This window comes from Ailuropoda melanoleuca, chromosome 7 (genome assembly GCF_002007445.2).
Source record: "Ailuropoda melanoleuca isolate Jingjing chromosome 7, ASM200744v2, whole genome shotgun sequence".
NCBI classification, from domain to species: Eukaryota; Metazoa; Chordata; class Mammalia; order Carnivora; family Ursidae; genus Ailuropoda; species Ailuropoda melanoleuca.
In genome coordinates, this window is record NC_048224.1 from 4095397 (window position 1) to 4123209 (window position 27813).

At 35.5% G+C, this 27813-nt stretch overlaps 1 protein-coding gene across 30 annotated transcripts in view; it reads right to left on the reverse strand.

The window, feature by feature from the left end:
* The window catches only part of PTPRD (protein tyrosine phosphatase receptor type D), a 2142161-nt gene that overhangs the window by 1844424 nt on the left and 269924 nt on the right, over window positions 1-27813 (reverse strand). For 29 of the 30 annotated variants that reach the window (XM_034663876.1, XM_034663861.1, XM_034663862.1 and 26 more), the window contains exon 2: window positions 27320-27374. The exons of the other annotated variant lie outside the window; for it this stretch is intronic. The gene's annotated coding sequence lies outside the window, so the exon portion shown is untranslated. The remainder of the gene's footprint in view (window positions 1-27319; window positions 27375-27813) is intronic. 30 annotated transcript variants of the gene reach the window in all.

The window sequence follows — 27813 nt, forward strand, 5'->3', positions numbered from 1 at the left end:
GAGCTAACGTACATTGTATCTCCCAGGCACTATTCTTATAGGTTACTATAGCTAATAATTAGAGATTTAAAGAATGAAAACCTGGAAATGAAAATGTACAACATACGGAGAGACTGGGAAGAAGGGTGATATATAATTAGAAAAAATAATCCTAAATTCCTATTTTGTTCACCTTCACTTTACACTGCCGTTAGTATGGGTATTCCAAAATACAACTATTGATGGTAATTCCAAAATGCAACTATTGATCATGGGATTTCAAAATTTAAAATCTTTCAAATATCTCTTAAGCAGTCTGAGCAGACATTTCTTACCAAGAGATCCAAAGCCCTGTCTGTGTAGCTAGTATGTTAGAATCCTGCACAATTCTCCCACCATATCCACATACTTAAGCCATTTAAATCTAGTCCTCACTCTCAGAACATGCCACTCTGATGCATTTGCAAGTGTTGTTTTGTTTCCAATGTGTTTTCACCAATTGTCTCTGTGTATTGAATTCCACTCACCATTCAAAATTCAGCTAAGATGACACCTCCCATTGGAAGACTTCCATAATAATTTCCCTTTTTATGCAGAGAGAGACTTATAAATTATGCAAGGACCATTAGGATGTATGCCATAAGAAAGGAATAGGCAAAATCTTGTGGTTCAGATCACACAGATGGTTTTTTTCACTGCAGTAGCTTTCTGTCTAACCTCATGGAGGTGGTGGTCTTTGGTCTGTGGAGATTTGGTAAAAGGAGATGAAAACAAGGTGGTTGAGAGAGAAGCTTTTAAGTGAGAGATAAGGTTGCAAGGAAGTTTGGTATTACCCTAAAAATATCTGCATTTTAAGCTTGAGATAGTGGGGAAATTTGGAATGTTATTGGACAGGGGAGAGACATAATCATAATTATTCCATAGAGATATTAATATATTCAATGTATGCAAGGTACATTTGCATAGAAAATGGTAGTATAGGGGCGCCTGGGTAGCGCAGTCGTTAAGCGTCTGCCTTCAGCTCAGGGCGTGATCCCAGCATTCCGGGATCGAGTCCCACATCCGGCTCCTTTGCTGGGAGCCTGCTTCTTCCTCTCCCACTCTGCCTGCTGTGTTCCCTCTCTCGCTGGCTGTCTCTCTGTCACATAAATAAATAAAAAATCTTTAAAAAAAAAGAAAGAAAAGAAAATGGTAGTATAAATGTGAACACCAGATAAAGAATTGTTATAATAGTATAGGAAAAGGAGTCCCCAACAAGGATAACATTGGAATAAAAAGAGCAAAATTTCCAAAGGTTTTAAATAGGATTTGTCACCTTACTAGATGTGAAGGGTGAGATTGAAAGTGTGGATAAAAAGACTTTATTTTGAGTCTGATAAGCAGGAATACAGCAGGGGCAAGTAAACAGAAAAGAATTAGGGACTGTTGGACATGGATATAGATGATGAGTGTAGTTTTTGACACACAAGCTTTGAGTTTATATTGTCATGTCCTATTATGGGGGACTGGGAGGCAATTAAAAATGCATTTCTGGGGGATCCTGGGTGGCTCAGTCAGTTCAGCATCCAACTCTTGATATCAGCTCAGGTCATGATCTCAGGTTCGTGGGGTCAAGCCCCTCGTCTGGCTCCATGCTCAATGGGGGGTCTATTTGAGGATTCTCTCTCTCCCTCTCCTTTTGCCCCTCCCCCTGTTCATGCTTGCTCTCTCTTTCTCTCCCTGACTATCTCTCTCACTCTAAAATAAATAAATAAATCTTAAAAAAAATAAAAATGCATTTCTGGGACACCTGGGTGGCTCAGTTGCTTAAGTGTCTGCCTTCAGCTCAGGTCGTGATCCCAGAGTCCCAGGATTGAGCCCCACTGAGCCCTGCTGAGCAGGGAGCCTGCTTCTCCTTCTGACCCTACCCCCTTTCATGCTCTCTCTCACTCTCAAATAAATAAATAAAATCTTTAAAAAAATGCATTTCTGAAATTTGGAAGAGAACTTGAGGCTAAAATAAACAAATCATATTGTATAATAAATGATGTGTGTGTGTGTGTGTATTTGATAGTAGCTTGCATAATGACAATGAGAACTTATAGGTAGATGACAGAAAGAGACAGAGGTAGATAGGAAAAGAACCATCAGTATACAGTGATAGATGTACTCTTACTCATCCCCTTACTGCAGGGGAGGAGACTTTCAAGAGAGCAACTGTGATCAACACTTCCCAGTATCCAAGTCACCATCCACAATTGAGAGAATATTTTAAGTAAATGGTTGAGGCAAGATTAGAATATGTGTTCTGAATTCCAAGTCATCTCTCTTTTGACAATACCACACAGTCTGATATCATCCCCACCCTTTCAAAATTATAGATTTGCTCTGATATTTGAGGCTTTGGTCATAAATTTCTCCTGGACTGTGAGACAGTTTAAGCAAATCTGTACAGTCTAACTCTTCTCTCTTGCTATTTATTTATTTAATTAATTTTTATTTCTGTATAGTAGAGAGACAGAGAGAGTGAGCCCTGGGGGAGGGGCGGAGAGAGAGGGTGAGAGAGAATCCCAAGGAGACTCCCCGCTGAGCATGGAGCCCATCACAGGGTTGGATCTCCTGACCCTGAGATCATGACCTGAGCCGAAATCAAGTAGGATGCTTAACTGACTGAGCCACTCAGGCGTTCCCTCCCTTGCCATTTAAATGCATCTGGGAACTGTACAAGAGGTAGCATGGGTAGAAAGGATTTGCAAACATATGGAAAGGAAGGACCAGTCCCAAGTTGACATTAAAATGTATGCACATGCAGTTCATTTTCATGATAAGAAAATATATAATCATGATTCATTTTTATATGAGACATCCAAAATGAATGCCTTGATTATGTTTGTGTTAATTTTATCATTTAAGCTTTTAAAATTCAACCCAAGACTATTTGTTTTTTTAAATAAGGTCAATCATAGATTCCATACTTGGGAAGCCTGATGTATAGTATGCATACAAATTAAACCTAAATCTGAAACAGGAGGAATTTATTTTACATTCACAGTCTAGTACCCAAGATCACAAATGGCCTGAGTCCATTACATTCACCAACACATTTACCTCTTCTGAAATCATAATGTATATACAGAACTACAGATGTACATATGAAAAAGTAAGTAATAGATTATTAAAACTGTAGGTGTTTTTTTTTAAATTTGTGATATATAATACAGCAATAATTCAAAAGTAAATTTCTGGAATTTTTAAACAATATATTTGCATTCTTTTTTATGCATGGTTTAGAATGTTTCAACCTATCATAATATTTATTTGACATTAAATTTCTCCTTAAACTTTCCCACAAGGCAATCCAGATAATTTTTGTGGATAAAAATAACATCCCCCATTCCATTAGCCCTTTACTGTTCTGCAGGGCAGAGCAATAGGCCCCATGGAGCTATAGAGAAGAATTACCCTTCCGTCTGCAGCCTCTCCCAATTTTGCACTCAAGCTGGTCGGTCCCCAGAGAGTAGCTCAGCTGTTAGCTGATGGCTTATGCCAGTTATAGAAGTATATTTACAGAGCTGATACCTGCTCAGACGACTTCACATTGCATCCATTTCATAATACTTTCCTCTTTGGATTCCCCTAAGTTTTATGACACTGTCATCATAATCTCTTTTGCACCCAGATAAGCCACTTCTAAATTTATAAGAAAACAAGAGACAGTTCAAGACACAAAGTGGGCTGAACATAGTATTTGGAGTTTGAATTTACGATGGCAATATATATTTTATAATTGCTTTAGAACACTGTTGACCACACTCCCTAACTGTTTTAATATAACTGTTAGATTTTCAAAGCAAATCTCATTTTGAGATAGTATCTCAAGTACCAAATTATTATCTTTCTTTTGGAGACAAATCTGACTAAAAACTATTGAGGACACTCACTAAGGATAATTCCAAAATAGGAGAGAGAGGTAACAGATGAGGATTAACTCAGTACTACATGGTGAATACGTGTGATAATGACTACTGTGCATTATTTTACAAAGCAGAAATATAATAATATAGTATTTCCAGTAACTTAGCAAACAAGATGTTGTCTTCAACTATAAGCATCTAGAGACTTTGGAATTCAGCAAAATGCAACTGCAATAATAGTAGCACCAGTACTTGAAGTGCAAATGATTGAGAAAGATCCCAACACAGAATGATGCTGGTATGCGTGGGTTACATGTTATGATTCATGTTACTAAAGATTAAGTAATGCTGGGTGAATAACAGAAAATAAACAGGAAAGAAGAACAAAGGAATGAGAGTAATTGTGTGTAACTCTTATGAATGGGAAAAGGATAAACAGAACTAGGGACTTCACCTTTGGTCCATATTTACATTTTTTAATTGAGAAAGATTTTATTTGGTCTCATTTTTCCAGAAAATTCACTACTGTTTTATGTTGAAATTATATTTTATTGGTTCATTATATTTCAATATATTATATTATGTATATAATATAACAGATTATATTATCTTAGATCAGTACATTCTTCCAAACGTTAAATTAGGTGTTTTTATGCACTTTTTCTGACATAACATTTTTGTTTTCCCACACACACTAGTAACAGCAATTCCTATCAAAGGTATGAGTAATACATTATTACAAATGTATAAAACATCTGACACTGAAGTTAGAACATTTTCAATCTTGGCAAGATAAGTACAGATTCCACAACAGTAAAATAATTTCCCAGGTGAATAAGAAGCTAACAATATACAATGTGGTGAGTATTTTAATTAAAGATCTTGGACCTAGGGGAGCCTGGGTGGCTCAGTCACAAGTGTCTGACTTGGGCTTGGGTCCTGGGATCCAGCCCCAAGTCGGGGCTCTGATGCTTCTCCCTCTCCCTCTGCCCCTCCCCCTGCTCATGCTTTCTCTCCCTCTTTCTCAGATAAATAAATAAAATCTTTAAAAAAAAGAACCTAATTCCAATATACTGTTACACACTATAGTTCTGTACAGAGACCCCTTTTAGTCTGCTAATGAACAGTTTGTAAAATGTGATTCCATACACAACGGGTACCTCTGTTGGGACCAGCTACAGAATTTCACATTTTGAGATGTATTCAAATGCTAATACAAAAAGCTAGGCTCTATATAGCACTTTGTCAAGTAGAGGCAAAAAATAACAGAAACAAAATAAATTGAGGGGATTATACTTGCCAATTTTACCTTATTCAATTAATTAGATTTTTGTGCTGTCATTTAAAATTAGATTTGAATAAGTTTCTCTATTTTTAATGATAATATGAAACTTTGCAGATTATACTATTTAAATATTTTAATTTCACATTCTCTCGTAGGCCAAAAAAAAAAAAATGAGTAAAATAGTCTAGTGAATCAGAGCCAGAATCAGAAGAGAGTTTAAAGGAATAGGTCATATAAAATACTATAGTAAACTAAAAATAGCATTCAGTAGTTGCTTAGCTACAGTTGAACTTCACTGGAAGGTGGGCTAGTGTTGCTGTAACTTTTGATATTTTGTGAAAAGATTAAAAAATCTGGATTTTTGTATAAAACCTGCTGACTTTTAAATTATGCATCTTATTCACATAAAGTTTAAAGTAACAGAAAAAAACAAAACAAAACAAACAAACAAAAATTTTTAAAAATCACCTTTTGGGGCTAATCCATATGGCCCCAGTATAGCCTCTAAGCTGGCAATTTACAGCCTCTGACTATGCTATTTAACTTACAAAATTCACCTTTGGCTCATGCATATGATACATTCATATAATGATGATTTTTAGTATTCTGCAGCTAATTTGTTCTAAATTCCAGATTCATTTCTCTAATTTTTCAACATAGATGTGGCATTTGAGACATAGTATAAAAATGTCTTCTTTGATGCACTCTTTTATCTAAATTTTAACCCATTAGTAATTTCACATGTCTAGGACCCATTTAGTTGCTCCTGATTTTCCCCAAGTGAACTAAATCAAACTTGCAATGTTTGTTCTATCATTTGAAAGAATGGGTGTCTTTTTATAAGTCATGACTTTTGCAAAATGATAGCATACTTGCTGTTCTTCCATTTTTCATATTTGTATCCATGAGGATTTAAAGTGGCTGCATTTTGTTAAGTCAACCACCATGGCATAATAATAAAGAAGGTTGATTTTCTCACATAACAAGAGCCAGAATATGCAATCAGAGTTTGCTCAGAAAATCACCAGAGATCTCAGCTAGATCAAGTGTCTTGCTTGAGCATCATCAATTTGTAGCTTTCATCCTTATGGCCACAATTCAACTACTCTACCTCAAGTATGAAACTGGGATGTTGGGAAGTGAGATGGAGGGCATATCAAAGAACAAACAGTTCCTGTCAGCCTTGTCAGTCCCTTCTAGTCAGTAAATCAATAGCTTTCCCAGAACCCTTACTCAGTATTTGCCCTCTCATGTCTGGTATGCTAGAACTGGTATCAGGACCACAGCTAGCTGTATGAAAATCTGGGGGAAAAAATATTTTTAACTGGGTACATTGCTGCCTCCCCAAAATAAAATTCTAAAGCAGGAGAGAATGTCTACTTGTCAGGCATTTAGCAATATCTGCCTGTCCTGATGATTCTACTCATACATCTGCAAGTAGAGCTGAGTTTCACAGCAAGAAGACTTCTGACAGCTATTGGTCAGGCTAAAAACATGTTTCTTCTTCTTCTCCTTCTCCTCCTCCTCCTCCTCCTCTTCCTCCTCTTCTTTCTTCCCTTTTGGAATCATATGATCAACTTTTAAGAAATCATTCTTCATAGAAAAAATAGAAATAAAGGTGCCAAGACACACTGTGTCTGTTGGCAAGCTACCAGCATGAGCTACTGTGAGATGATTCAAAAGGATAGTCAGGGACAGTGCCTACCTAAGCTGTACTGCATTATTAATCCATCTCTGAAACTGTAATTACCTTCTGGTTCTGTTTCTTCAAGCTTGCAACAAATTGCACTTAGTCTTCTCCTTTGTGGATGAATTAGTGATCGTTTCATACAGACTGTATGAAACAATCTTACAGTCTGTTTCTACTGTAGATTTCACATTTGAAATTCACTTAACTAATAAGTACACCTAAAATGTATAGTATATGTGAGGCACTATCTATGCCACTACCTGGATGACAGCTTTTGTGGGTGTTCTCTAGAACCTCTCTATAATTTATAAGCTCAATTATCAAACTAATTTAGAATGTTTCTGGATTATACCTTTTGCAAGAGGAAACAAATTGAAGAACTGTGACAGATAATCTTATTTCTCCTTCAATTATTTTTTAAAGAAAGTCACACTTAACTATGTATAGTCAGTTTTCACCACTATAGTTTTTTTCTTTTTGAATAAATGGATATATATCAATTGAGTGAGAAGTATATCTACTCATCTACTGTTTGGTAGGCAATATGCTTTTACATTCTTTATACAATAGTAATAACTATTTTGCAACAATAGATGATACTTAAAGAGGGATCATGATGCGGAGAGCTAAAAATGCGCAAAAACGCAAAACCATAACAAAGGATGTGAGGATAGGAATTCTAGATGAAATATTTGGCAATGACAATTTTTCCTTCCTCCCATAATTTAATTCACAGTATTATCAACCTAATCAGTTCAATCAGTGCTAACCTAAAAGATATATTTTCCAGTGAATTATTTCTAGCCACCAAATGTCATTTCCCTTGGAAATTCTAATAAAAATGCCTAAATGCATTATCTGACATTTTAGTGGATCAGTAAGTAGCTTGTCAATTGAGATTCTAAAATCTTTACATAGTATGGATTTCTGCTTTATGCTCTAAACTCTTGACTTTTTACAGAATAATCTACATCTCATTGTAGCTATTTAGCAAGGGATGTCTAAAAAATCAGCTTCAATTATAAATAATGGTTCCAGTTACACATGTACATTGCATTATAAAGAACTACCAATTGAATAGTTCTGTATTTAATATTGATAAATAATGTCTCAGACTTGCTCAAGTCAGCAAAGCCTACAGCTGAGGAAAAAACAGCTGACTACATAAGCTTGAAAATCCTTTCTTAATCACACTAAGCCTTATTAATATAAGGATCAAGAATTTAGCAAAGCTTGACTGGGCTTCCTCTTTAAAAGTTAAGATAAGTTTTATAGGCAACTGGATTGCCATGTCCTTGGTAGAAACCTCATATAGAAACCCGTGGATCTTCTGATATTGCAACATTTCTTTTATTAGCACAGAAACTCAGGTTACTATCACCCAAGGCATTCAATCCTAAACCCACAGGGATCCCCTACTTTAATAATGTTACAATGCAAATTATATATTTCTTTATGGGTTCTTAGAATCTGCTATTTAGAACATCTATTTGAAGGTTCTTCCATCCATTTATTCACTCAGCAAATATATAGAGTACTGGCTAAAATTTAGACATTAGTTGGAAAACAAGACATAAAACCTCAGCATTCACGCACCTTTAGTTAATTGATGGAGTTTACACTATAATCATTAAGCAATCAATTAATTAAATAATTGATCCACAGAAAAAACAGCTGTTATAAAAGTGTATATCAGAAAATGGTAACAGAATCTGTAGAAATAGAGACAAACCTCTCTGAGGCAATAATACTTAAGCTGGAATATGAAGAGTACAGAGGGGATTGTTTGAGTGAAGAGTTGAATCACAAAAGCAGAGTCAACAGCAGGTGCAACAAACAAAACAGAATTATAAAGAACCTGAAAGAAATTCAGGGCATCAGAGAAACTGAGAGAAGCTTAACATCATTTGGAAGACAAGAGAAATAAGATTATATCTGAGACAGAACAAGACCAAACAGAATGTTGTAGATTGTCAAGAGTATAGACTTCACCTCAAATCAGAACAATTCAGAGAACTTTGCTTAAGGGGCTTAAAAGTAGAGGGAGCATAGGCTGGGACATAATCTTTATTAAAACAGATGCAACTATTTTATTTGTTTATTAAACAATGTAAAAGGAATAATGGTGGGATGATATTTATGTACTGAACATTTATGTTTGACACTGTTATCCAAGGAGGTAGATAGATCGAATTAAGAACTAGCTGAATAAAATGGCTGACTCCGAAGGCATTCACAAGATCATTGCAAAAACATTACACAATTTCACAAGTTAAGCATTCCAGTTTTCCCTAAGATGAATTCACTTTGGTCTCTTAAACATTTTAACTTTGAAATAAATGTGTCAAGGAAACCAAGAAGGAAGATTTATCAGTTAGAGATGCATATTAATGTAACAGAAATCTTAAATATAATGACAGAAATGGTGGTATGGTAAAGACTAAGTCCCAGGAATTCAAAATACATTCATATCAAAAGATGAAGTGAGGAAAATTTATGTTCTGAGCAAACTGTGTGAGGATTATTACATTACTGTTTCCAACAAGCTCAAACCAAAACCCCATTAAATATTTGATCAGTTTGTGAAAGACCAGCAAGTACTCATTGCAACCATGAATATGAACATCTTACAGACAGCTTGATGCATGACAGACCCATAAAAAAGATTATGCATGACAAAATAGTGCAATGTTGGCACATCCTAACTGCTTATAAAAATAAAAGTGATGAAAACCACGGAACAACAAATGAGAGCTAAAGTTTGTTATAAAATAATCTGTATTTGGAAGACATCATTGCAGGCTAAGTCAGGAGGTTACAAGCTAACACTCGAAGTGTACTTTTTCAAAAATAAAGTAAGAATTTCTCTATGGCCCTAAGCCAATCTGTCAAACCTAGAATAAACAGTGATTTTAGAATAAATACTCAAGTTAAGCATATTCATTTGTGTGTACCATTGAGCTTTCATTAAAGAAATGCCAAATCAATTTTTAACATGAAACATTATTCTATAAATTTGCTACTATACTATACTTGTGGTCCCATTTTTGGGAATGCTTTTTGGGTTAAAATATTCAGAAAATATTTAAAGAGCAAATAGGTATTTGAAAAGATGGCAACAAACATATCAATCAGTACACTGGTAACACTTGGTTTAGTATCTCAAATTTCACCCAGCAGTGACTCAGTAAAAAATGGTACACTTTAGAGGACTGAGAAATAGGCACAATTAGTCTTGGGGAAGATGAAGAAATCCAAGTGCTATACTCTCAGGAAGGGATTCCCCTTGTGGGTCCTTGTAGGAAAATTTTGGTATTCGTTACTTAAGGTGGTAGCCTGGGAAAAACCATTATGATGTGAAGAAGTGTTCAGTAATGGAAGTAACCATGAATAAGACGAGGATTCTATAAAAAAAAAAAAAAAAGCATTACTGCAAAACTACCTAACTCACAATTTTACATAAGCTATTGAAGGAAGTGTTGCTTTCACTCTTAAGCAATCTATTGGAAAAGATATTTAAAGAGGTAAAAATGAGCATTTTAGCTACTCACTTAAAACCCAATGCAAACTCCAATTCTTTCTGCATTTGGGCAAAGATGGGGCAACAGAAATTAAGAGGGATAAGACACATTACTGAATAATTAAAATGGGAAATTTAATATTGATAATGATAACTGTTAACAGTTAACTAGTAGCTATTTAGTCTTGATCTTATATTCTGTTTGGTGAAAGATAATATATTCCTACAGACCTGGACTGTTTCTTTTTTTTTTAAAATACAGGAATATAGTACACTAATTCTACTCATTGTATAAATTGCACCAAAAAGCAGAGAGAACATGTTTGTAAGTGACCATACAGCTACCACCAAAAAGTTATTTTAAGATATGATATGTTTATGATATATATCTATATGATATATAGAGGAACAAATCTGAAGAACATCTATTCTCCAAGGAAAAATAATAGTCCTAAGAATGTAATTGCATGATTTTTTAAGAGAAATTCAAAATAAACTGGATGATCGCTTTTCTTTGAATTACGTTAGCAGAACTAGAAGCATTTAAATGGGTAGATATATTGATTCACATCTTTCTATAAACAGTAAGTAAGCTCTTGATAAATTCACTTTCCTAGAATTTTAGGGTAAAGTATGAGAGCCCTTCTATAAACCCATGAATTGACTGACCCTTCTCTAAATTAGAGAGAGTATACAACATTCACAAAGGGATTTTATCAAAACAATCCCTTATAGGAAGAATATCCAGTTATTAGATACCCTGGTAGCCCCTTCTTTTAGTTGAAAAAACAAAAAGAAAACTTTCAAACTAATATCACCAATTTTTAAAATTTCTCACAATGTCTTCTTGATGGTTTAGGAAATACCATTCATTTTTAATGCAAAAAATAATCAATGAACATCAAGTGGGTATGACTTCATAGCAAAAAAAAAATTCAAAAACAAGGTATTTTTTCTGCTGGGTCATTAGGTAAGTTGTTATTGTTAACATTAGCACTATTAAATGGATATGCAGAGTTTCTGAGACAGCTGTCACTCCACTGATTCTATGGTTTATTAAACTGATCAGGCTGTTTAGTCAGATGACCCCATTTTCTCCAATGGCTTTATAAGCACCTCTCCGAGAACCCCATATTGCCCCAAAAGGAATACATTTTCTGAGATAGAATTTGCTGTGATCAAGGGGAGACTTTCTGGGAATCCCTGCCTTCAAAGAAGCACTCAGTGACTTTTTGTCTGACCATTATTTGATTTTGGAAACATAACATTTGTACCTCAAGTTTTATACAAATATTGATACTTCACCACCTACAAGATTTGCTACCAGAAATTTGCACGTGGTTTACTCTAAACCTAGAAATAATTTAACAATAAAATGTCTACTTAATAAGATACATCTAAATTTCAAATTATACTAGCAGCCATAGTCTTAACAAGCAAAATGCCTTTTTTTGAAATTTACTTAGATGAGGCTCATAACAATGTTTTGTACTCGATATTGTTATTAATGCATTTTATGAAGGAGACTCAGATTAGTTCAATGACATGTCATTTAGATAGTCTATGATAAAGTAGTTACTTGGGCCAGAGTGACTCTGGATTCCAAATAGGCACCCTTTCCTTGTCCCCAAGCTACTACACAGTGCAAAATGGAGAGACAGATGTTCTAGAGCCATGCACTTGCATATGCATCAAATCACTTGAGGGTCTTGCTGAAATGCAGATTATGATTCAGTAGGTCTGGAGTGGGGTCTGAGATTCTGAATTTCTAACAAGCTCCCAGGTGATGCTAATGTTCTCAGTAATACTCCTGGCCAATTTTGAGATGCAGGGATAATACACACTAGACAATCAAAGAAAGTTTATGTTATATTTCTGCAGCACTTAAATCTCTATTCTGGCTGTATTTTTTGTTGTTGTGTTTTGGGAAATGAGTTTGGAGTAAATGCATACTTCTTTACTATTTTTATATTATATGTAGTCTTTAACCCTATCTTCATAAACAACACTAAGTTAGGTTTACCCCATTATTTAAAAAGAGAGAGGTATCAGTAAATGGGGAACTGCAAACTGCTAAACAATGCCCTTGATTTACTTTTATATTGCTTAGATTCTTTGCTACTTTGAAAACTTTATTATAAGAAACTCAAGGAAAAGTAATGAGGCATTGAAAAAATATTTATTTTTAAAAATATACCAAATAACAAAACTCCAAGCTGAATAAATTTTTATCAATCCATGAAATTAATCTCACATTTAATAATAACTAGTTAATTGTTGCCTGATTTTTCAGAATAATGATTAAAGGAAGAATTTGAGCTGGGTAAAAAAAATGATCGTTAGATATGCTATTGACGTATAGTACCACTCTCACAAAATAGTATATATATATGTTTTCGTGACATTAACTGGAGAAAGCAAATATGAACTCCACAAACTAGTGTATAATAACTTTCTAAGCAAAAAATGGAAACTGCCTTCAGGTAATTTCATTTTCACATTGAAGAAAATACCAGAAAAAATACGCAAAAGAAAATTTATCCAAACCTGCTTTTGATCCACTGATTAATTCTAAGTAGTATCTGTCTTCCTATAGATTTCTTCCTATAAATTTCTTCATTTTTCTAAGCTAAAACATATAGCACAACTAAAAAGCAATCTACTCTGTTTGACTGGAAAATTTTCAAAAATCTTAGTGCAAATGAGGAAAGCTGTCAGCTAGATTCATCAATTTTTGTGTTCCTTAATAAAAAGCTGCAAATAATTCTGTAAAATGCTAAGTCCAAGGAGAAGGCTCTATATGCTGACTTGGCAATTTAGAAATCTGATTACACTCAGAGACTTGAGTGTATTACATTTGTAAGGCATATATTTGATGGTCTTCTTGTGAATAAATTGATTAATTAATTAAACAAATTTCAAAGTACCCTCATAGTAGAAAGCTTTGAAATAAAATAATGGAAATATATGAGATAGTGTAAGATATGTTAATAAAGCCAAATCCCAAAAGTTGAATTTTTGTTATTATTATAAAATCTCAGAAGGAAATTCCCAATGGCATGTTATACATAGGTTAATATTGTTTCTGGGCTCAATATCTGTCTTTAAGAAAACCAGTTTCCAACCAGAGTATTGAGGTCCTGGTATTAAAGCAATAAATATTCTTTGTAGAGCCTAAATTTCCAGTTATTGTCTATATACTAATCATTACAGATGCAACTTCATACCATTGAAACTATTTCAGCTCAGGCTGGCTTTGCTTATATCCATTACTTAGCAGAATTCACAACTTATTTCCCACCTACTCTTTATTTTCAAATTGCCTCACATTTTGGTTTTATTAGCAAACTAATTACGAAAGTAAAACACAACTTTTGAAACTTTTGGTAATGTAGAAAAGTATGAAGAAGAAAATCATTTGCAAATTATCAGAAGAAAATCACTTTCATTCATATATATTTCGTTTGTTTATGCTATAATATTTATAAATGGAAATATGCAGTCTATATTGTTGTTTTTTACTTTAAAAATTTATTCTGACCAATTTCCCATTTTAGATTATAACTGGAATATCAATAAATGATTTCTATAATGCAATGTCCATTCTTTAAATCTAAAATTTCTTTGGAATACGATATAGCTATGGAAGTTCAAAACATTAATAAGTACTCTGGTATGAAACATCTGCACAACTGACAAACCTACATTCAGAGTTTTGTGATGGTTGTAGAGAACGTTTAATTTGTTTGGTCAATTACTGATTCTCTCCTAGGCAATTCGGTAGGCATTGAAAACAAACAAACATGCACATATGTACATATTACGTACATTACATAGGTTATATAAACATTACTAAGAATATATATCTAAGATAACATATTGCTATTATCTAATTTTCACAGTCCAGTAGGTGATAGAGATCAAAGACACTTTTAGGCTTTTAAAGAACTAACATGACTCTTTCCTCTAAAATAAAATAATATTACCAGGAAAGTTTATTTATCTGAAGGAAACAGCCAGATCATTCTTCAGTCAGTAAGCTAACTCATGGCTGTGAGATAGATGGTTACAAAATGTTCACATGCCTGAATAATATTCTCTATCATTTCTTAATAATTTATAATAACTGGAGTTATTTTCAGATCTTAAATTTACACGTTTTAGGTAGATTTAATGAAATTAACTCCCAGTTTTGCACTAATCTCTGGAATATTCTATATCATGACAATGAGTCCAGAGACCACTTGTTGGGCAAACATAACTAAATCTAGAGTTCTTGCATTAGGTGACTATGTATTAAAGCCTATCTTAAAGCTTGAAGGAGAGGGACACATTTCATTGGCAAAACCTCAGGAGATTTACAATATATACTATTTGAAAGTAATTTTGCCCTTTCCAAACCTCCTGAGAAAAGATATACAAGGAAGCAATGAATCTTTCTCCTGTCTTTCATGTCATTATATCACTATCTGGGGCTCAAACCAATACCAAGTTTGTAAAGAGGCTCCGTTATGATGTCCATGTGATGGTCCTGCAAACACCCAGCCCCACTCTTTGATATCTTTTGGAAGAATGGCTCAAGTCCTGGACACAGGGAACATATTACACTGCTGCCATAATTTCTGGAATTTTGATTATAAACATTTCCTGCCACCAGGTTAGGATGGACAAGAAAGGTAAAGGACCTCTACTGTCTCTTACATAAGCTTTCTGTCTCTGTAGATTAGCTACCACTTTAAAAGCAAAACAACCCGATGGGTGCCTGGTCGATTCCTGGGTTAAGCGTCTGGTTCTTGGTTGAGGCTCAGGTCATGACCTTGTGGTGGTGGCATCAAGCCCCACATTGGGCTCCAAACTCAGCATGGAATCTGCTTGAGATTCTCTCTCTCTCTCTCTCTCTCTCTCCCTCCCTCTGCCCTCCCCTGCTCTCTCCCTTCCTCTCTCTCCAATAAAATAAATAAAATCTTAAAAAAAAAAAGCATAACAACCCTCAGCAAAGAAACACTTTATTTAATTGGCCCTACACAGACTAGGAGGAAAAAAATAAATTAGAAATCCTAAGGAATACTGAAAGCCAAACATTTCAATCAGTGGCCTGGAGTCATTCCAGAATACTATCTTAATAGTTACTGAGGCAAACTCAGCTTTTCATTTTTGTGTGTTTCATGACAATGACTATTAAATTATACCTGGTACTTTAAAATGCTTTTGCACAATATATTGTTAGAACTAAAAAATGAAGAGGTTCAGGGAAGAAGGGAAGTAAGAGAAGGCCTTTATAATTTTTTCAAGATTTGAGAGTACAAGAATCTCATTTTAAAAAATGTACATCACACAAGGGGTGCCTGGGTGGCTCAGTTGGTTAAGCATCTGCCTTCAGCTCAGTTCATGAACCTGGGGTGCTAGGATAGAGCCCTGCATTGGGCTCCCTGCTCAGCGGGGAGTCTGTTTCTTCCTCTGTCCCTCCCTCTGCTTAAGCTCTCTCTGTCAAATAAATAAATAAATAAATAAATAAATAAATAAATAAAATCTTTAAAAATTGCATTGCACACAGATATGCGTATGCACAAACACACAGACCTATACAAACTTCTCTCTGCCCAGAGGAACTTGTTAGTAACTTAGACAAGTGTATAGTGAAGAAGAAAAATTATCTTATATGAGGCCTTTATGTCCTGGAATCAAGTCAACATAGCTACTGTCAAGACAATTTTCCTATGAGACTTGGAATGATTTGCTGGAGGTAAGGCTTTAAAATGTTATGCTTGAAAAAATCTGATTACATGCTCTGTAAGTTCTAGTCTAAGTATAAGGAAAAATTCATTTCAATGCAGTAAGGGAATTATTACTTAATTACAATAGGGAGAGCGGTAATTTGAAGACAGATGTTCAACTTATCAGAACTTCAAAAGCAGAAGATTGTTCCTTTTTGTTTTATGGCACCCCATTCTCTTCCAACATTGTCATGTCAATATGTCACATAGATGGAGGTCTTCAGAACTCTCTTTAAAACAATCTTGTTTTGTTTTGTGTTGTTTTGTTCATTTGTCCAGATTGAGTTTCTATAACTTCAATAGCTTATCATATGGTCAATGGAAACAAATGTTTTAAAGGTTTTTGATGTATTGCTTGGGATGCTTTTTACTGAATCACCTAAGCTGAGCTGGGACTGTTTCCTTTAAGTTTATCCCTTGTATGGTGTGGGGGAACAAAATGCCACTTCAAAATGTCTCTCTTTGGTATGTGGATTATTTTAGACAGATTATTTTTAAGAAACAGAAGACTCAGAAAAATCTTTGACCTTTCCTCTAACTGCAGAGGAAATTTAGATAGAGGACTCATTCCAGAAAGGGAGGTAACATCACAGATAACTGCAGTGTAATATGAACAAGGTGTGGAGGACAGGGAGGGACCTAGCAAAATCTTAAAATTCCTCCCTACATCCTATCATTTCTGTGTGGTCCAACAACATTTGCTTACCAAATCTTCCTGTGAATTGTTTTCCTTCTCTCAGAAGTCCCAGACACCTACCCACTTCTCTTTAGCCCCAGATGGCATATAAGCCTTGATTGCCTGACTTCCTGTGGCCCTCATACTCTTATAGGCTTATGTAATTAAGTTTGATTTTCTCTCATTAATCTGCCTCATTTGACCAGCCAAAAGAATCTTGAATTGTAGAAGAAAATTTGTCCTGTCCGACAATGGTTTCCAGTTAGGCCACAAGAGAAATTTGCACATGATTTGGCAAGTAGAGAAGTGATAGATATTCTTCTCCTTGAAGGTGGGTGTAGGATGTCAGGCTGTAGGGTAGCTTGTACATGCCCCAGCCTGTGGACTTCCCCTACTGGGATGGGGCAGCACTGAAGCAGGCAGCCCCTTAAGCTTCTGTTGATTCTCTCCTCCAGCTTCTCTGAGTCGGGGTTAAATATACGTACGGCTCTTCGGTGAAGTGTGCTGACTTCTTCTACAGGTCGTCTGCACCATCAACACTGGTGGTGGTGAGAGAAAGGAATTCCAGTTCATCTTCAGGGGTCCTGGTTTGCCCTTGCTCTCTTCCACTTCACAGTCACCTAACTAATAACCCAACCAACTTACAGCAACTCTAGGTTCAATGTCAGAGACAACAGCCTAATGGAAATGTCCCCATCAGTTCCCATAATTCCTCAAGATCCCGGTTATAAATCCCTTATTCCATAGCATCATAGTGATTCTGCTTCTCTGACCAAACGCTAACTGTCAAGACACACACATTACTGTAGAAGAAGATGAACACGATCGCAAAAAACCTAAACCATGTGGCATTAGCTTTCGTCCCAGCAGTGAAAGAAGCTATAAGGGTCTTGAGCAGACTATTAGCAGAAGCTGACCAGCATGAAGGAGGCTGTGAGTGAGGGTTTAGAGAAGAGAGGCCAACCCCTAACTATTTGAATTATCCTGTCTTCCAGCTGAGAACTCGACATTGCAGAGCAGAGGCAAACCATCCCCTCTGACTTTGTCTGAATTCCTGATCCATAGACTCTTTGATGTCACTCAGCTAGGGGTGGTTTATTAGCAGCAAGGTGGATTCATAAACAAACAGGTGCTAGAAGTGGAACAATCAGACTTGCATTGCATTACTGCTCTTGAGCACTATACTCTGCTTCTAGAATCCTGTATGTTTATAGAAACCATCCCTGCTTTATTGTTAAAGTTAGTCCGATTGAGTTTCTCTAACTTACAATCAAAAAGAGTCCTAACCAGGGCGCCTGGGTGGCTCAGCCATTAAGCATCTACCATCGGCTCAGGTCATGATCCCAGGGTCCTGGGATTGAGCCCTGCATCGGGCTCCCTGCTTGGTGGGAAGCCTGCTTCTCCCTCTCACACTTCCCTTGCTTGTGTTCCCTCTCCCTCTGTCTCTCTCTGTCAAATAAATAAATAAATAAAATCTTAAAAAAAAAAAAAAAGAGTCCTAACCAATCATAAAATCAACAGAAATAAACATTTAAATGCTCTTCATGCATATTAATTTTAAAAAATTACCTTACTATATGCTTTCTGTCTTTAGGCAGTTTTGAATTAAGAAATACCCCCTACTCGAAAGACCAGGATCCACTTTCATTTGACATGTATAAACTTAAATCAGTTCTTATGTGTGGGGAATTATCCAGTCATCCATTCAATCATCTAAGAAATATTTATTGAATTCTTTCATTGTGCAAGGCAGTGGGTTAAGCAAAGGGAAGGATACAAAGAATTGTACAGTTTCTAAGTAGTTAATCACACAGTAGCAACAATGAGACATAAACAGAAAGTAACATAGTTCCTTGATTCTAAGGTCGCATTTTTTTTCTATATTTAAATCACTTTAAAAATCAGGGCACATCATATAATTGATAGGTGCATTTTAATGTGGGAGTGTTTCTTTTCTCCCCTTGAAAACCTGCTATTAAGTTGACAGTGTGCTCCTAATTATTCACAATGTTTTAGAAGGGAGGAAATCCAATGTAGCACAAGCTAGTATGTCATAAGTACCACGAGTGATACCAGGAGACTTAAGATTTTCACTAGCTGACATAGTATGAGAAGATGTCAAAGCATTTCAACTGAGTCTAGAAAAGAAGAGAAGAGAGCATGGTATTTATATGGATCTTCTATGAATATATAATATGAACTTTTTATAATCCTGACAATGGCCCTAAATGGTAGGGATTATCTTAATTTTCCTGGTTATACAACTGAGGTTCAGATTAACAAGGAGAAAAGAAATATCTTTGAGTTTTCACACTCAGATGTCTCTAAAATGAAGTATACACTCTTCTCAGAACTTAACAAGGACTGAATTCGCATCGTACTTACTATATACTTGCTCTGTGCAGTATGTAACCTGTTCTACAGATTATGTTATAAATCCTTATATGCAGCGTGACCCAGTAAGTATTAACATGATCCTCACTATAGAGATGGGGAAACAGAGAACCTGGAGAAATAAAGTAAGTTTTCAAAGTTATACAATTAATAAGTGACCGAGCGGGATGGATTAGGAACCCTATCAGTCTGGTAAGAAGAGTCTCTTTTATTTATTTATTTTTTTTAAAGATTTTTATTTATTTATTCGACAGAGATAGAGACAGCCAGCGAGAGAGGGAACACAAGCAGGGGGAGTGGGAGAGGAAGAAGCAGGCTCATAGCGGAAGAGCCTGATGTGGGGCTCGATCCCATAACGCCGGGATCACGCCCTGAGCCGAAGGCAGACGCTTAACCGCTGTGCCACCCAGACGCCCCGAAGAGTCTCTTTTATTAACCACTATGCCATGAGTCTCTGAGGACAGCGTGAAACATTTTCTCCCAAACTTCTGACTGTCTGATTAAAAACTATAATCCTCCAACTATTTTTCCTTACCCAACTGTATAATCGACAGTTTATGATGTATATAATTTACTCTGTTTTTACTATCTCCAAGTAATCTCCTTAAAGGCAAGGATTTTGCCTGTTTTGTTCACAGATACATCATTAACTAGCACAAGGTGGGAGCTCCATAGGAAATTGTTGAATGAATAAAAGAATGATTTTTTTTTTCTTTTAGAGAAGATGAGAGAGTAAATTCCATGAGTGAACAATAATTGGAGAGGCATAGAGGCAGGGCAGTGGCAGTTGTGTTTTGAAACATTGATTAGTTAGTGTGGTCTGCCTAAGGTGTCAAGTGGGAGCGGAAGAAATCAGTGAGCAAGCCTCCCAGTAAGGGAGGTTGAAGCCACCCGGGCTCATATGCAAAAGCCTTTGCTCCCTCACATTTTGTTTGTAGCTTGTTCAGCAATAGACACTGGAAAGGAGGGCAGGAAGACATCAAAGTAGCTGTATTGTTCATATTTTTTCTCCCTTTGGCAGCTATTTGCTCTATTTCCTGCTGACACTACAATTTCAGCGATTTAGTGATACAATTGTTTCTGAAAAGGACACAGAAACAGACACCCTTAGCCATTTAATTGGCTGCCCTGACGAAGTGGAATCTGCTGTTTTTTAATTTCATTTTTGTGGGGTGTGGGGATTTGGAGAGGCTGGGAGAGAGATAATATTTACTTCTATTAGAAAAGGTAGAGTTTAGGAAAGGATATTAGTCTACCTAATTAAGGTCTGCCATTTCCATGGCACGCACTCGGATACCTATGAAAATTACTCAATCCTAGCAAAGAATTTGCTAACATCGTTTATCTTCCAATTTAGTCTGCCCTTAGGTCAATGGAATTTCATTTGCTATAGGAATACTACATTCTTTATGTCAAGTTTATTCTGAAATAGTTTGCCGTTCCTAATAAATCATAGCAAGAAGCAGAACTCTGTTATAAATGTCTGATCCTTCCCCTTGCATAATTTAGGTTTGCTCTTTCCAAGTCTCTGGGATTGCTGCGTGTTATATATTGGTTTGATATAATTTCAAATCCACTTATTTATGACAAAGACCAAAAAATGTTGCTTTTAGAAGTTAAGCTGTTTTTATATAAGAATGAAGTAAATTGGACCAGGATGTCATCATTTTATCTGTTCTCACCAATAAGAACTCAGTAACTCAGCTGCTGAGGGGTCCCACTGGGGGCTTAGCAATAAAAACATAGGAAGAAGCAATTCTGGCAGGGGGACATTTTGACTATAAACATGGATTTTGTAAGGACTACTTAAGAATGTTCAGTGCAGGCAAAACTAAAATTTGCTGATCTAAAATGGCTTTACGAAGACTGTAGGGCAATTAGTTCCTACCACAGTGTAGGTGACTCTTTTACAAGCAGTGGTGAAAGTGGTCCAGCAGCTGCATGAAGAATATCCTCTTGCCCCTCAACACCCCTGTCCTGCTGTTGTTCCCTAGCAACGTGCTCTAGCAACAGGGTACTTTTACCTTTGCACTGGCAGCTGGATATCAACTACCAGTTGGTTTACCCACCTCTTCTGAGTACCAACTCATATAAAGGTACACCTTAGCTAAATTTGGACTTTATTCCTTTCATTTCTCCTTGCCTGGAACAATAGTGTGATTAATCTAACACTAGGTTGGAGTATTTTATTTCCTTATTGGCTTATTAAGAGACATTATCCTGCATGCTATTGGCTTGTGACATTCCTGCAGTGAACCTGTGTTAAGTGCTATTGGCAAAGGCGAATCTCAGTCTCTGAGCATTAATTTGCACCAAAACAAAACACTGTGTAATCAGCTCTCGTATCTGGACTCTTGAGTGCGCCTTGCTACCTTCTCATCATTTGAACTAGTGCATTAAATACAGGACATTTATATTTTCTGTTATTACAAAAAGTTTCCCTCCTTTTATCAAATGTTACAAATAGCATATCAAAGTTGACCCAGGTCTTCCTCATTTTCATCTTTAACATATAAAATAAAATACTGGATTTCTAAACAGGACAGTTTACATGGTGAGAAAGTATGGTCAATATACACACAAAAAATACAGTGTATTTTGGAGGGCCAAGGTGCTAAAGCTAAGTATTATACATAAAAGTAAGTGTAAACTAAGGATTGGAGAAAGTCTGAAAGTTGTTCATCAATTTATTTAACAAAGACTATGAAAAGAGATCATAATAGGCCAATATACCTATACATTAAATCAAAATTTAAAAGGTAACACTCCCTCATCCTGTGAAGAAAATGCTTTCAAACTTTTTTTTTTTTTAACAAGACTTATCTAGTATTACTTCTCTTTTCTTCCAGGAAGAAACTAGAACTTCTTTAAGCTACTGACACAAATACTTTTGTTTCAATGTCCCTTCACTTTCCAATAGCCTCACTTCATGTGCCTCAATCTGGTTCAAAGTGTTACTTAAAATTTTTGAGCTTATTAATATGTAGGTCCCTCTTCCTAGCAAACTAACTTTCTTAAAAGTATATATAAAAACTCCATGGAAATATAAACAGATAAGCACAAATAAACAAATGCAACTCCCACCAAAAGGCTCTTTGTGTGTCTGTAACTAAAATGAGTGTTGGTGATGCTCAATGGATATAGTAGAATTCTAGCCAACATTAAGACAAAAATAAGTGAAAGCCAAGACTGAATCCCAGTGTGTGGATGGAAGGAGATTAGTAAGTGTTCAGAAAAAGGAAACAAAAAGTAAAAGTGTTTTGGGAGAGCACTGATTTTTATATGACTCCCAAAGTCATCACCGGAGGGGGAAAAACATGGAGACTCAAGCAAGGGAAGTTTGCATGGGCCAGGAAGTGCAACACATAGCTGAGCTTATGTTCCCCTGGCCAGAATTCAGCACAAGCAAGAGCTTAACATAAGAGCTGGGGTCAATGGGCATGGGTGCATCAACAGCTAAGAAAATTAGAGCCAATCTTTATATGTGTTCTAGATGATGGAAGATTAAGCAAAATCACAGTCAAGAAAACAATAAAAGAACCAATAAAACAAAGTTTTAAACAAAAAATAAAAGAAAGTTTTATTTTCATTAGCAGCCAGCCAAAACAGAGTTGGCAAATAATTATAGGGCAGTTGTTGGTAAGAGCAGTATCAGAAAAAAGACACTAAATCATCATGGGAGGGGAGATGAGTCCCAGTGATGAAATCAAGGAAGTAGTACTGGAACGAGACTGAAAAGGACAGTTAGTGCTTTGGAATTTCCATCTCTATGGAGGCCATCCTATAGAGACACAGAGATGAGATGTTTCCAGTTGTGCAATGAAGAAAAAACAAACTGTTTGGGAGGTTTTGAGTAGAGGGGATCAATATTCCAGAGCAGGTAGGGAGCCATTTGATAAAGCAGACTAGGTGAATTGGCTTCCCAGTGTAACATTGGCAAAAATAGGCATGTAGTGAATTTTGCTAGAATATATAATTCCTTTTAACAAAAGATCTTTTCTTTTTAACTTTATAGTTTCAAAACTTAGTGATCCATATTTGATTTATTAAATGTGCGCATGTGGGAGTATTATATTAAAATTATTTTAAGTCAATTTAATAAATGTCAGTTTGTAGAACATAATTTCCCTCTCAATATCACATTATATGTGTATGTATTTCATTTAAATTACAAATAAAATGTAATGAAAAGATCTTGAAAAATTTAGGGTTCAAAATAGAAACAGATAGATAGATTTATACATTTATAGATACAGATAAACTACCAAGCAGCATGCTTACTTCTCTTAATGACACATTCCGAGTGGATTTTAACTTGGTGCCAAAGAATCATATCTATCAACTTACTATGCATTTGAATATGAAATTTATGTGGAAAATATGAGGCAGAGTTTAACTGAATATGTACTAAGCAAATTAATAACATTTTAACATACAGAATTTGTGCTCTTGCAAACTTAAATATAAAAAAAGTCTTCGTGTATGGACTCATGATTTATTTCTTTTCCATTATAATTTGAGAAGTTCAAGAAGCCAAACATTTCAGATGTAATTAGTATTATACTAGGTCAGCAAACTTTTATAACACTCAACACAAAAGCTTACTATGCTTATGTGTCAGAAACTTTGCATGCATTAATTTATTTAATACTTAGTATAACTCTATGAAGTACATGTTTTTACAGTGGAACAAAATGAAGCACAGAAACATTTGAAAACCTCTCCAATGTGATACAAATAATAAATGGTGGAATCCATTATTTTACACATATTGTCTCCCAGTATCTGTAGTCTTTATCTCTGTGCCCAACAACCACCCATAATATTGATATTTTTATGTTAAAACATGGTTTCAACAATCCTTTTATTCTTTAAAATTTTCATAGTACTATGGAATTTATTAATTTATCCTCTTGGAAAACAAATGTTTTCCCTCATTTATCTACATCAGATATTAAAAGTCATGAAGTAAGTTTCATCTCTATCATATGAAGCTCAGTCTATTATTATTATTATTATTATTATTATTATTATTTTAGCCCAAAGGCCAATCTGGAATGTATAAACAGAAAACTGTCAATGGAATGCCACTGGGTCTTGCTAGCATTACCATAGTTATAACCAGGAAACAATGATGAGAACACCAGTTTTCTTGCCAGTTCTCAGCACAATTGGCCCCTAGGGGTCATGCAGAGCAAGTGTTACAGTTCAATCTCTGCAGAAACTCACTTTTTTGGCTAATGAATAACATTCAAGCAAGCAGAGGATTGATTCTTGAGACAGCTGCCTGAATTCTAATGCTAGATTTTTATCCATACCAATGCAATCTTTGATCTGCTAGACTACTTTCACAAATAGACAAACAGACAAAAGGACTGCCAGTTACAAGCCAATAATGCTCGTATTCACTCAACAAATAATTTTTCTGTGGGTCAGACACAGTGCTATGGATACTGTGCTCATGTGGAACCTTCACGAGGCTGGGCTATTCTGACTTTCATTACATCTATAAATAAAGGTGGAGCACTACTTCCCTTTCTCACCCAAAACTTTAACTCACCTTTTCATTACAAATACCTGGCCAAACAAAATGTCAAACCATATATAGAGAGAATTTACTTGAATAGCCCCTACATCAAAGTGCTGTTTTCTTAGAAGTTCAGAAATGTTAATATGTATCAGTTTGGCAAAAATATCTTTAACGGCAAAGGCATTGCCTTTGAGAGGGATAGTCCATGTTTGGAAAGGATAAAAAAATTTTTTTTTTCTCTCTAAGAAAGAAGAAGATAGATACAATATAAAGGGGATGCATTTAGCAGAAATATTGCTTTATAAGGCAAATTAATATAAATTCAAAGAAGCACAGCCTTAAAGAGGATCCAGGGTCAAAAATGTTAAGCAAGAAAGAAAAAAAAAATCTGAAAAAAGTTTCATGGGTGTGAAATCAACTGAGCAAGAAGAAAACAAATTGTTCAGAGGGCAATTGCCATTACTTGAGAGATAGTGTTAGGCAGCAGCAGGCTATTGGGATGGTATTGTTCAGCTTTATTAATGGATGCATATAATTCCTGGAAGAAGAAATGTTCTAAAATTAGGAGAGTGCTGTGGGTTTAAAGTGGAATCCTCATTAAGAGCAGGAGTTGTCCTGTGCTGTTTATCTAGTGCAAGGGCAGAGAGCTTTCAGGGCTCTTTCCTCTCAGTTTGGGTATTAAAACCAAGCAGTTGACCTATAAGAAGCTAAATGATTCAAAATTTGCATAAGGGTTTTTTTCATTGTTGTTGCTTCTTTGTTATTCCAGCAAAATGCTTTAGGATAACACAGATCCTTCCAGTTTAAGGATTCAGGAGAGAAACAAGTACCCCTTGCTTTTTTCCTTCCTTCCTTTGAAGTGCAAATTTTAGGTAAACAGGGATCCTCAAAGCACGTGGAAAGTTTTCATTGAGAAAGACCCCTCCAGGAAGAGTTAGGGTTCCAGGACGATGTTAACACTACCGCTGCTGTGAAATAACAACAATTAAAGCTATCAGGACGTCTATATTCTCCCTTACATGACATGAATTTTTAAGGTAGAAACGTAGATTGAAAAGGGACCTACTTATTCATTTAACAAATATCAAGAAAAGGGGCAATCTGGAGGAAGATGATATTGGATCTGTGGAATTGTGTTTGTTTCTTTGAGGGAAAATTGCCTTAAGGTATGGTACATGAGATCAGTAATACTTCCCCTTCAAAGTTACTATAGAAGTCTGAGTGATTATAGCTACTGGGGAGGGGAGATGTTTTATTACCTTTAACAGTTAAACATTAAGTAGGGTGTTTGCCCTCATATTTTCACACCTGCTATTTGGTCTTCTCACTTCTGATTTTTCACCCATAAAGTCCATCCATCATAAGGCTATCATACCTCCCAAGATACAGCTCTAATTATACAAACAAACAGAAATTATAACAGAAGTCCAATACTTCCAATGACTACTTATGGCTTATATAGTAAAATATATTTTTTAAAACCAGGCTTCAAAGACTTCCACCAACGAATCTCAGTCCTATTTTTTGAAATAATGTCTCACTCTCCCTTATCATTTTCTATGATTTTAGCCTATACCCTATTGCCAAATGTCTCTACTTACTTCCACCTCCATGCTTCTCATATTCTCCTCTTGAAAGGAAATGATTTTTTTCCAACTCCACATTATCTACATCCCATCCAGTTTATGTCATGTGCTTTTGGTCAGCAATTCTTTCACATCCCAACAGCTAAAGTAAACTTTCCCTCTTTGAAACCCGCATTCCACTGTATTTTGACAACTTATCAATCTCTACCAGTAGTATCATTATAAATGTATTGCCAATATTTTTCTATTCATTCCCAGATATCATCATATATAATGTCTTTATAGCAACAAGCTTTCAAAGAATTGCTAGGCGGGAGTCTGTAGCAAGAGCATATCAATCTTTTTACAGTGTCAACCCAAGTTGATATTGCACTATTTAATTTTCTGTGAGCACCTTGAACTATGCAGTGTATTATACAACTGGCTATATTATACTAGCTTGGAATTATGTACTATTTGTGTTGGTCAGTGCCTTTATTTGTTTTCTGTTTAAATACAGAATTGTATAGCACAAAAGTGGGCACCTTTAAGGTCAGAGAGATTTAGATTTGAAATCAGCTCTGACATTATATACTCTGTGTACTTGGACAAACTATCAACCACCTCAGAGCCTTAGTTTATTTCTAAAATAGGGATAAAACCATCTCTATTACAATGTATTTGTGAAGATTAAATGGAAAGATTTATATTAAGCATCTTGGACATGGAAAACCTTAGGAGGAATTCCAGCTTTTTTCTTTTGCTGTACCATCTCATGAGCTACACCATCTCTTCTTAAAAAGAACATCTTGTATCTCACTTTCTAAGTATCCTCTGAAGTGTATAGCAGTGACAGTAACCAATGCACTGATCAAATGTGGTCTAACAAGGATAAAAACAGCTTTACACAGTGTTTTCAACTTTCTGTCAAAAATGAGGAATCATTCTGCAATGGCTAGAATGCAGGTCAAACAGTGTCTTATCTGATTCTAGACCTACAAGATATTACTTACTAGTAGTGTGACTTTGAGACAGGTCCTTTACTTCTTTGATTCTCCATTTCTTCACCTGCAAAAATGAGGACATTGGACTAGATCCATGATTTCTAATTTCATTAACATTTTACAATTTATTGGTTTAATTATTCTTTGGATAAAATTTTATGGAAGTGATAAAAATGGAAGTATTAAAAGCGGAGCTACTCTGGACGATACAAAGAAGAAATTAAGGACTTCCACCTTTCAGTCCCTTCCTGTAGCTAGACTAAGTTTGGCTTAAATCTAGTGAAGGATTTACAGAGGGTGCATGAGGATTTTGATAGCTAATTAGTCAACTCAGGCCTACTTAGAATGTATATGTAAAAGATTACACACTTTGTCCATTCATCCACTGAGGAACATTTAGGTTGTTTCCATATTTTTGCTTGTGAATAATGCAGATGTCTCCTCAAGATACTGATAGCAAATCCTTTGGATATACACCCAGAAGTGGAATTGCTGGATGATAA